Source organism: Hylobates moloch, unplaced genomic scaffold (assembly GCF_009828535.3).
Source record: "Hylobates moloch isolate HMO894 unplaced genomic scaffold, HMol_V3 SCAFFOLD_9, whole genome shotgun sequence".
In the NCBI taxonomy this organism is placed as follows: Eukaryota; Metazoa; Chordata; class Mammalia; order Primates; family Hylobatidae; genus Hylobates; species Hylobates moloch.
The window spans coordinates 109,863,198-109,875,828 of NW_026652284.1; the positions used below are offsets into that span (position 1 = coordinate 109,863,198).

The 12,631-nt window shown below is 40.3% G+C and overlaps 1 long non-coding RNA gene across 1 annotated transcript in view; it reads right to left on the reverse strand.

Annotated features, from left to right (window-relative positions):
* Positions 1-12,631, reverse strand: part of LOC131384242 (uncharacterized) — a 175,019-nt gene that overhangs the window by 27,207 nt on the left and 135,181 nt on the right. The window lies entirely within an intron of this gene.

Sequence of the window (12,631 nt, forward strand, 5' to 3'; positions counted from 1 at the left end):
CCTTCTCGGCCAGGCACATGGCTCACGCCTATAATCCTGGAACTTTGGGGGCCAAGGCGGACAGATCACTTGAGGTCAGGAGTTGGAGACCAGCCTAGCCAACATGGTGAAAAGCCGTCTCTACCAAAAATACAAAAATTAGCAGGGTGTGGTGGTGTACATCTATAGTCCCAGCTGCTTGGGAGGCTGAGGCAGGAGAATCACTTGAACCAGGAGGCAGAGGTTGCTGTGAGCAGAGATCACACCACTGCACTCCAGCCTGGGTGACAGAGTGAGACTCCATCTCAAAAAACTAAAAATATATTTTAAAATTATCTTTTCCATGAAGCTTTCCCACTTTCCCCTTTTGGGGAGTATGGAATTTCTCCCACCTCAAAATTCAGAAATTTTTTCACATTTCTTGGCATTTTCTAACTCACATTCTAATTATTTTTGCACATGTATTAATTTCTTCTTTTATTAAGGCAGGGCTTCCATGGGCTTCCATTTTGCATGGATTATACCTGACAGAACTGAATCCAAACCATAATGAGAGCTCACTAAATATCTGTTAAATAAATGAATCCTGACTCTTCCCAGAACCTTTCTCCCAAAAGTTCCAGCCAACTCTAAACTGTGTGTGTGTGACAGAGAACTAGAAATTAGAATTAGAAATCTGGTTTTGGAGAAAATGAGCCCCAGATCAGGGCAGAGTTTCCCAAGCCAGAAAACTTCTCTAACTTTTGTAGTCGACCATGTCATGCTAAACGGGCTCCCTGGAAGCTGTGACAGAATTTCACTGACACATAAAAGCCTGTCTTGCCAACTGCCTGAGGCCCTGGTCATCCACTCAAGCGACAGCAGACCTCACTGGCCAGAGCCCACACTGTGTCTTATCTCATATTCAAATAATTCATTACAGCTATCATACTGCTATTTATCTAATGCTTGATTTTCCTCTGCCTGAGCAAAACAGTGAGAAAGGGAAAAGTAACTGAGATCTCAGAATTACATGAGCATGTCTTGGCCACCCAGCTCTGCCAAAATAGCTGCTTGACTTGGATTGGATGCCTCAAAGTCATTTTTATAACGGAAATAATAACACTACTTATTTTGTAGGTTGTTATGAGAATTAAATGGGAAAATCCATATAAGGCCACCCAATAATGCCTGTTTTAAAAGATTAGCTTCTTCCCTTCTCCACCTTCCCACCTCTTAAGAGGCCAGCAGATCATTTCCCTTATTCAGAATAAACTTTGGCGGGAGACAGGAGATGATGACAAATTCACATCCATCATCTCCCTGGATAAGAAGAGAGATTCATGCTGGCTGGCTGGCATTTCCAGAGCCTTGCAGCCATTCCGAGGATTCCGTGTGCACTGGATAAAACTGGATTTCCAATAAAATACTCCATGCCTGGGCATCGCCCAGCCAGAAGCACTGACTATTGCCCAAAATTAAGCTGAGTTTGCCATCTAGAGGACATCAGCGGACAGGCAGGGCCCGATATGGACTTCAGCAATGACTCACTGGGCACCCAGAACAGAGATGAAGCTTCATTCCTTCACTGACAAATGTTTGTTGAGGATCTGCTGTAAACCAGCCACTGTAGGAACAGGGCGTGATGCAGCCTCTGTCCTCAATGAGCTCACAAGCTAGTGGAGAGTTCACACTAAATTGATTTCATTGTCCAAAATGAGACTTGGGTTTCTGAAAAGAGTTCCTCCTTTAACAGTACAAAACGAATTTGCTCACTGATAAATCAGACAGCCAGTAATTAGAATAGCTGAGCTGTGTCTTGGCCTCAGGGATTGGGTTCCAATTTTCTAAACACTCAAGCTGAGTTGGATATCAGAGGACCCCATCTCCTCATTTTGCAGCCAAAGACAGGGAAAGTGAGCCGACCAGGGCCTCGCAGCTAGAAAGTAGCACAGCCACTCTTGCAATGTCCATGTTTCTTCCAAGGGGCTGAATTACGCCTGAAGCAGCCAGACACCAGAGCAGAGTGGACAGAGACGGGGGTGCACAGAGCTTTCCGAACTGAGTGTTCGTCAAGGGCAGGTTTGCAGAAGTCAGGAGTTTTTATATCTTGTTGAGGCCCTCACTTGCCAACGATGGAATAAATGAGGAACTTTGGCCTCTGGCCTAGATTCGCATAGCTCTTCTCACCCTATAAATCTGATTCATTTAAAGAAAGTCCCTCTGACTTTCATGGATGTTCCTTCAGTTGCCAGGAATGTGTATTTGGAATTGTGCTTATAGTCTAAGAATCTCTTAGCTTTTGAAAGGTGGCAATGTGGCTACACGTAATTCAGGACATTTAAACTGGAAGGGAAATCTCTTTTCCAGAAGCAGGAACATACTTCAGGATACTAAACATTGCACCAACATTATATGCTTTTCAGACCTCGTTATTGCATTTGTGGCCAGTTTTGGCTTATCCACATAGTCATTAAACAAGCATGCATTCTGTACTTCTTATGTGCCAGGTGCTGTACTGAGCAAAGCACTGAGGATACAGTGATGAACAAGACAGTCATTGCCACTGCCTTCATGGAGCTTACAAGTCATTATCCAGAAAATTATGTCAAGTTATGATGAGTCCATAAAAAAGAAAAAAGAAGGTTCCTCTGAGTAAATGCCAAAGACTACTTAGCTGCAGAATGAAACTGGATTTGTAATAAGCTTTTCTACTCACTCCCTATTTGTCCAGATTATCCTTTACATATTTTCTTAACTTTCTCCTCAACATTTTTGGGGGTTTTTGTTTGTTTGTTTGTTTTGATTTTTGTTACAGTTGATACTGTATTTATTACCCACAAGATTCTCAGCTTCTTGAGGTCAGGGAAAAATTCTTATTTATTCCAAGATCTTCCATGTCTACTAAATAGGAGGTGCCGATAGTATTATTTTAATAAATAAGTGAAAGGATTAAATTGATTTCATCAGTCTGTCAATCAATTTCAAATACGACTGATAAAATCACATTTATAAAGTCTTAAGATGTGATGCATGAGACTGAGTCATAGTCAATGACAATAGGTGAAATTTTTAAAGTTACATTTCTATCCAAGTGTATCATTGCAAGTCCACCACCATTTATTACACACCCAATCTGTCAGATATGATGCCGGATGCTGTCTGGAGCAGGAGATGAGCACTTACATACACAAATATAAAATGTTCAAGGTCTTTCAGCGGGGGGCACACCTAACACTAGCAGGAATGCTCAGTGGAAACACAAATGACCACTAATCACCGCTGAAGTCCAAACAAACCTAAAATCTAACCATAATCATTGGAAATAGCTGCCTCCATGGAGCTCTGTGTCCCAGGAATGAGGTGCAGGTTGTGAATATGTCCAAAGACTGTGTCACAAGTGAACCGAAACTTGCCAGTGTACACTCAGTGTCTACACACATAAATAGGAAACACTGAGTAATCACTGATGGTACTCTCCAGCTTAGTTTTAAATGAAGCCAGTTTTAGATTAAGAGCCATAATAGCTCTTCTCACTGCATCATATCCTTCATACCCCATCCACCTGGAGCACTTTTACTCACTATTTAAGTCTTTGGTCAAGTCAAACTTTGACTCTCACAGCTCTCCACAACCCTTGAAAAGTTAGCCCCCAAAGGATAGTATACATACTTCTAGTCGTAAGTTTTCAACAGCAAAGACTAGTTAGTACAAAAAAAAAAAAAAAAAGCTATGATTTCATGAGCATCTACTATGTGCCCAGCACTGAGCTAGGCACTTTCTCAGAATGATCTCTTTTACTTAGCTTAAAAACACTACATGGTAGGTATTATTAACTTCAGTGTATACATTTTTTTAAAAATGATGTTGAGAGAGGCTAGGTCACTTACAAGAACCCAGCTAATTAATAGTAGAACTAGAATATTCATCCAGGCCCATCTCCTCCAAATCCCACTTTCTGCCCTCTTTACTAATGTTTCTCAAAATATTAAATATGAAGTATAGATACTGTTTTCTCTACTTTGCTAATTTTTATGCTTTATCTTTCATTGATGGCAAGTGGCACTGCTTTTCAAACTATGGTGAGTATGTAAACTTTCCTATTTAAAGAGATTGAGTTATTTTTTGGATGAGAGTTTTAAAGAAATCTGTTATGTAAGTAATAGCACAATTGATGTGTGGCTATATCAAAAGCCATGCAAGTGACACATCACTGACTGATGTCTGGGAAACACTGCTTTGCCTGGTAAGTGCTTCTCAACTTCCTTCATTTCTCATGTTATTTCTTGATCTCGTTACCTCTAGGCCAGTGCCTCTCACCTCTGGGTGCACATAGAATTATGCAAGAATACTGATGTCCAAGCCCCCTTCTCGCCCAATTAATTAAGAATTTCTGGGAGTGAGACCTAAACACTGCTATTTTTTCAAAACTCCCCAAATAATTCTAGTAGCATTCAGGGTTAAGAACTACTGCTACAAACTATGAACCCCCTTGGGTATGCCCAGTGCACAGCACACTGCCTGGCACATAGTAGGAGATCAACAATGTTTGTTAAATAAGAAATGATGTTATCCTGGATTCTACCAAATCCGGGGTTCTTAAATGAATCACTGGGGCCATATTTCAGATCCTATTTCTCCAACATGTTCAAGAGTATGTGATGTGAGGCCTCTGAATAGGCAATCAATCTGTTACAGCGTGAGACTATATTGCGAGGAAGCCAACATTAAATAATTCCCAATTCTTCATTTCCATTAGGGTGCTGACTTTCCTCCTCCTACTCTGTTTGCAGAAGGATTTGAGGTCATTTCATCCATCCATAAGCAGGAGGCCGCCATGCTGTGAGCAACCCTGTACCTAGAGGTGGTCTCAGCAGAGCCACTTCCTCATCGCATGCCTGGTACCCTTGAACTCTTCAGAGCTACCTACTTGTGAACTTAAGCAAAGCAGATAAGGCCTAGCTCCCAGCTAAGGATCTATGAGGTAGAGGGGAAGAAAAGGATGGACTTTAGGAACAAACAGATCCAACATTAAATTCCATATCCATCACCTCAGATAAATCACTTACCCTCTGTGAGCACCCACTTCTTCATATTAAAATAAAAATTATTATATAGGTTTTACAGTATTGTTCAGGATTAGAGATACTGAATGGAAGCTTCCCACAAGTGTTTGGCACATGGCAGGTGCTCCACAGAGGTGTATATGGCTTTTCCATGGTTGAAGGAAGGAATGAATGAGGAGATACACAAAGCTATACAAGGTTATTACAAATACAAGAGGTCATACATTTCTCTCTTTTCCTTCTTTTTAAAGCCTCCTGTTTTAAGAAAACATAGCACTTTTACCACACTTGGCCAGTTCCTTTAGCTGTTGTTCCTTCCCCAAGGAAAGTTTAACTCAACAAGAAGATTCTTCAAGGCTTAGAAATGCATGTCACTTTACTGGCATAGCTTTAGGTAACAAATAGACTTTTACAATAATTCTATTACTGTACTTTAGTTGAAAAGGATACAAATGTTGAAAATTAAAGAGACTTTGTTTTGTTTGTGTTTGAAACACAAAGCCTGAGAAAGAGCTAATTTGTGTGATAAAATCTAGGGTTTAAAATATTTCCCAAAGGACAAACTAAAATAACTCCTTGGACTCTTATTTTACTAAGAACAAAACACATCTCCAACGAGGGGCATTGCTTCCAAATCCTTCAAACAGCCAGACTTAAATCTCAGGACTGTGTTTTCATTATCCACATAGAAGGGAAATCCTCCCTCCCGTTTACTGAGCAAATTCTCCTTGAGTTCCTGCTAGGTGCAATGCACCATTTCAATCAAACTTTTTTTTGAGATGGAGTTTCGCTCTTGTCGCCCAGACTGGAGTGCAATGGCGCGATCTTGGCTCACTGCAACCTCTGCCTCCTGGGTCAAGTGATTCTCCTGCCTCAGCCTCCTGAGTAGCTGGGACTACAGGCCTGCACCACCATGCCCAGCTAATTTTTGTCATTTTAGTAGAGATGGGGTTTCACCATGTTGACCAGGCTGGTCTTGAGCTCCTGACCTCAGGTGATCCACCCGCCTCGGCCTCCCAAAGTGCTGGGATTACAGGTGTGAGCCACCGTGCCGGGCCCAACAATATTTTTTAATACTCACCATGCAAATGCAGCTATTTTAAATATCTTATCTTTTAATCCTCTTTCTTTTATCTTATGGCAAACTATTTGCAGCAAGTTATAGCATTATTATCATCATCATCACTACCACCACCACCATCGTAACTACCGATTACTATGTAAACTCTGCTAAAGTGTTTTACAGACATCATCTTAAATCCAATCCTTTCATCAGCCTTAAGACATACACGTCCTTAACACCTAGTTTCTAGAGTAAGAAGCCAAAGCTTAGAGAAAAATACCTTGATTAAGGTCACTTAGCAAATAAGTGATGAAGGTAGGACTAGAAATCATGTCTACTTTTGCCTAAAACCAAAGTCTGTGCTTAGTCCAGGTGAACTCTGGGACTATAGAAGTCACTGCTGAAATGAAGTTTGTCATGGTGCATAGAGTGTCAAAGCCATGACAAATAAAGGGATTTAGTGGCAGATTTTTATTTGGATATTCAACTCATTGCTTTGGCCTCTTTCAGCATAGACAGGTCTTTCCACAAAGGTCCTTTTCTTTTCCTATCTCGAAAACACAATTTATAGGGAATTACTGTGGTAGGATCCTCAAAGACCGTCTAATCCAATCCCTCCTCATGCCAGGACAAGGAAGTAAGGTCTAGAGATTGTAGTTGCTTTGCTTAAGGTCACATAACAAGTCATCAATACAGCTGTGACCAGGGCTCTGGACTCCTGACTCCCATTTCAGTGTTCTTTCTGATATGTTTCCTTCTGTATAAACAATGCTATTTCCATCTTACATCTGATGTTTAGAGTTGTCTTAACTAGTCTGATTATAATAAATTATGTAAAATAAAACATTTAACAAATTATGTGATTAGCCCCAGATAAACTCAAATGGAGAAAGAAGAGGAGGGGAAAAGACACTTCTAGCTAAGAAAACATCAAAAACAATGACAGAGTCATGAAAGAAATCCAACTTAGTGTGTTCAAAAAAAGGGAATTCATCTGGTATAACTTGAACAGACACAGCAAGGGGAGTAAAGAGAGAGAATAAATTATTCTTCCCCTGAAGCCCATTCTAGGACCCTGGAAATACAAAAGTGACAATAACATGGTCCCAGTCTTCAGAAAATTTATAGACTAAGGGCTTATATCAAAAAAGAAATAGGTATTTACAATACTATATAAGTGCTGTGATAGATGTAAGTCCAAGTTGCTACAGAAGCACAGAGTAGGAGCTTACAATCCAGATTTAGTAGGCGGTTCCTGGAAGAAGTGGCACTAAGCAAAGTCCTAAGGGATGAGTAAGGCTGGTAGAGGACAAGGTCAATGAAACATTCATGACAGAAAAAAGAATCACCTTAAAGGCATAACGGCTTGTCTTCAGTATAGCCCAGAGTTCAATATGGCAGGTCATAGAGTGAAGAAGAGATTGCGAAAAGCCAGTCTAGAGTAAAAGGCAAAGACCAGAATGCACTGGACCTTATACATTGTGCTTGTTATTTGTGATATTATCCTAAGGACAAAGGGGACCATTGAGAATATTTAAGCAACTGGATGACATGATTAAATGCATTCTTTAGATAGATCATTATGACTGCTGGCTGGTGGATGGAATGAAAGAGGGCAAGACTGTAAGCAGAGAGACTGGTCAGCTAGCCATGGCAATATTCTACACGAGGAATAGCAAGGGCATAAGCTATAAGCTTAGGAGAATTAGGGTGCAATCAAGCAATATGAACAAAGTGAAATCTTCATGTCTGAGAGATTAATTGGATGTTGAGAAGGAGGAGTTAAGAATAACTCCCAACTTTCCAAAGGGGGTCATTGGAGACATAATGGGTTGCTCAGCAAGATAAGGTATGTCCCGCTGCATAACGTATGTCCCTGAAAACATGAAGGCCTGAAGTTGAGAACAGTGTTTTGTTGACACTATGTGAACACTCTCTAAAAGGAAAATGTTTTTGAGATTTTCACTGCACAAGATATCTGAGCCTAACTAAAAGACTCAATTAAATAGATAGAATAGGTTTTAATGTCAGTCATTTTAGAGAGTGAGGGGAATAGATCTCACCAAGTTTATATCTTGTCATATGATTTGGCTTTCATGGCCTAAATACAAATCAAGATGTACTAGATTCAAAAGCCATTTAATCTTGCCCAAGCACGTAAAGAGACGAGATTGGGAAAGCAAAGCATTCACAATATTTCAGCAGGAATCATTAGATATCTTGGACACTTTACACAAAACACAATCCTAATGAGTGAATCATGAATTAGTAGACCCTGAGAGCGAGGACTTCTCCTACCCCGATGTCAAGACAATTTAAACTTCATGCAGAACGTGTCTGGCTACAAGAGTTCCAGCTTTTGCCAAACCTCATAGAATGAATTGGAACCATTTTACAGACCTCTACATTCTTATGGGGCTCTGCACCCTGAGCTCCGGTCCCTCTAATGCTGTGTTTCTGTGGGGATGATAGCTCTTGGGGCCTCGGGTTTGATTCAGTTCATGCCAGGACTTGGAGACATTTTAAACAAGTTAGAATCCATGTGTTGCCTTCAATTAAAGGTTTTGTAAGGCAAAGGGACACCAACTCAGCCACCAAATATTTGGGTCTGGGGAAGTTTCTTCAACCTTTCTGACAGGCCAAGTGTGATGTGGCAAGGCTGGCTCCTGTCAAAAGCAATGAATGAGACAGAAATGAACATTGTGAAAATTAGGCTTGTCACCAACCTAAGCCACTGAACATTCAAATGCATGGCATGCAAAGTGTGGTTTGAACATCATAGCCTGGAAAGCAATAAGAATTCTTGGTAGGATTTGGGTAATTATGAGAAATGCTTGAAAAAAAAATCAACCTCAAAGTAAAAATGAATAATTAGAAAAATATCAATGGTCAGATAGAGGGTAGGAATCAGTAAAGAATATACAATTTCTATGTAGACTCAATATTGGTTTGCTTACCAAATTCGTTCATTCCGTGAGTATTTACCCAGCCTGAACTTTGAGTATGTTTGGAAGTATTATGGAGGCTATAAAAGACTTAGATGTAAAGAAAGGTTTGAGTGAAGAGAGTGCACCAAAAACTCTAATACTAATGAAAAGTCATAAATTTCCCAAAAATATCTATTTTCAAGGTCATTATTGGGTAAAGAGTACGGGGCTTGGGAGGTCCAGTATGTGACAGTCTTGGCTCTCCTATTTATATAATATGTAACCTTGGATATTATGGTAAAGGCTGACATACAGTGCCTGGCATATTGCAGATATTCAATACATTCTCAATGAATGGATGAATGCATTAGCAGTGCTTCTTTTTTATTAGACAAGGTCTTACTCTGTCATCCAGGCTAGAGAGCGGTGGCAAGACTCCATCTCAATAATAATAATAATAATATTTTTAAGGAAGGGGCAAAAGTGATCCTGTACAACTGAAAACTAGAAAGAACTAAAAACATGAAAGACTCTGGAGACACACAGGAAAAGAAACAAAGTCAGCAGCATTGCCAAGAAGACATAAGAAAGAAAACACAACAAACAATTCTAAGGCCTCTAGATGCTTCCATCCAACAAACATACTGGTTAGAAATGTAGAACTAAATTAAATCCAAGAGTTTCTATCAGGTCTCATGTTTTAATATGAGGTAGGAGCACAGAAAGAAACCATGATACAGATACCATCATAGGTAAAAGCGGTGGCTCTAAGTCAGACTTGACTTCATGTCTCATCTACCATTTCTAGGTGAATAATTTGGGCACGTGGCTTAAGCTTTCTGAGCCTCAATTGCCCTAACTGTAAAAGAAGGTTAATAACAGTGCCTCATCGTGTTACTGTGATGATTAATTTTTTGAGTGTAAATGCTCAGCATATAATAAAATGCTCAATAAACATTGAACATAGTATATTACCATTGAGAATATTACAAAGTATGAAGGAAGCAGATCAGAGACAGTTCCTGAAACAAGATGTTTTAACTATGTCTTGAGGGAGTGTAAAAGTTCATGAGGTAGACTTTCTGGGGTGGGTGAAGTAGCAATTAATGGTTGGGGGGGTGAGGTGAGGGTGACGAGGTAGGCTGGTCTCTTTGCCTCCAGTGTTGCCCAACCCCATTCATTATCCATTCTATCTCCATTCATTTTCCATTCTATCTCTAAGCACAAACCCAATCCTGCCACCACCCCTGCTTAAAACCTGTGAATGACTGTGTTTGGATTCAGCGTAACATTTAAACTCCTAGCATGCAGCCTACAAGTAATATGCTCATTCCATGTCTATTTATTTAGCATCTACTGTATGTCAGGACCTGTTCTGTGAAGAATAATAAATGGGCCTTGACTATGAGAAATTCACAGACCAGTGGAGAGAAAGATGAAGGACAAACAGGTTCAGTATATTACAGTCAGAGCTATGATAGGTATATGCCTACAACACTGTGATGAAGAAAAAGACTCACACCTCTTTTAGATTGGTAGCCTCATGGAAAGCCTTACAGTAGAGATATGGTTGAGCTGAGTTTTCAAAACTAAATAGAAGAAGAATAGGAAAATATCTAGAAGAAAAGATAAGGAACAGCATACAGAAAAGGACAGAGGCAACACAAACTGCATATTAGTGGTATTCCTAAGAGTCCAGTGTTGCTGGAGCTTAGAGAGGTGCACATGTCAGGCTGCAAGAGACAAGGGGGACTAGTAGCCAGCCAGAGACTAGATCAGTATTCTCGGATGCCATGCTAAGGAGCTTGCCCTTTATCTTGTGAATAACAAAGAACCAGAGAAAGGTCATGTTCAGTGCTGCGAATATGGTCTGAACAGGGGCCAGAAGAGAGGGAGAGGGATCACTGAGGGGCTCTTGCAATAATCGGGGCTATCCAAGATGAATGAATGAACAGATGATTGAATGATCATATAGTTGAATGGTTCTGATAAGTTCTGCTGGAGTTTCTACTCACATGAGAAAAGGAAGTGGCTTTCACATGCTTTTCAACTGCTATCCCCTCCCCCACCCCCAGCACTCATGCATGGTTTCTCCCTTTTGCACGCATGTGTGTCTCTTCCTCATATACTGATTTCAGAGCTGCAGCCTAAGCGTCTTGTATTGTGCTGGTTATATTTAAACAATTCACTGTGTGAGGCAAGTGCCCAAACCAATTAAATAGAAATCTTCAAGAGTCCCAGGCAGAGAATAGAAATCAACAGTCAAGGTATAATTTGGACCAAAATGGTCATCAATTAGAGCTATTTTAAGATTGCTCTGACCATAGAAGAGTAAAATTGAGGGTGCTGAGAACAGGCAAATGTCTGAAAAGTGGGCACAAATGGTTAGCATTTTAAGAGGATAACATTGCTCTCAGATATGCCACATAAATGCAGAGGCCAAGGCTAGTTGTCTTTGATTCATTGATTTACTAGCATTAACACACAAAATTATATGTGTGCCATACAGTGAATAGTAGATGCAAAGATGAGTAAGACACAATGTATACCTTCAGGAAGCTCCCAGTTTAGTGGAGCTGAATAGGAAGCCAGTTAAGCATACTACATTGCAATAGCTGCTGAGACACATGAAAAATAAGGCAGCACTTCATTCTACCTTGGAGTAAAGACAGCCTTGACATGAAAGTCAAGCAGGATCTAGAATGGTGAGTTAGGCTTTGTAAAATCAGGGAAACAGCTCATACAAAGACATAAAGGTGTGAAAATGAGGTAGGACTTGGAGAACTAGAAAAATAACTTGGCCAAGTCTGAACACTTAAAGCTGAGATCCTTAGTTGATGATCTCTTTATCACTCCCTCTTGCACTCAGGCCAATGGTTTCAAAAGGCAGTTCCCTACTCTTGACAGCAGAAAGGCTGGGGGGCAAAACTATCTTCAGATAGAAAAGAGATACTGCTAATCAGCACATCAGGAAACCTATGACCCAACCATTGTTAAAAATGAAAGCAATTAGGTACGGTCCTTCTACAGGGAACTTCCTAAAATACATGTCTGAGATTATGAGCTTGTTCAGTTGCATGAGAAACAACAGGGAAAGCTAAACTTCTTTCCCAAGGCTGGCACTTACTTAGTTGAATGACCTTAGAAAGGTAAGAAACTCCCTGAATCTCTGTTTCTTAATCCATAAAGGGGGATGAGTACTTGTGTGATAATTCCCACTCCATAGAATTATTGCAAGAATTAAATATGACATATATATAAGATGATCATGCACAGAGCTTAATACAGGTAATGAACAAATGTGAGCCCCCTTACCCTCCTCCTGTCCCCTTCAGTCCTGGACTGAGTTCAATGAACACATCTTGCACAGAATAGATGTTCATATATTCTTGGTTTAAGTGCCTATCAACCTTCACATAATTCCACTGGGTCTACTGAAAGATGGCAGAAGATGGACAGTCATAGTGTTTACTATGGGCCAAATCCTTCTCCCATATTTGCTCCTTTAATTTTCCCAACTCAATGAAGTAGCTCAGTGAAGTAGCTCCATGAAATAGCTCAGTGAAGTGCCCCACTTTGCAGTTGACAAGTTCTAAGGCTCAGAGTAGAAGTGACAT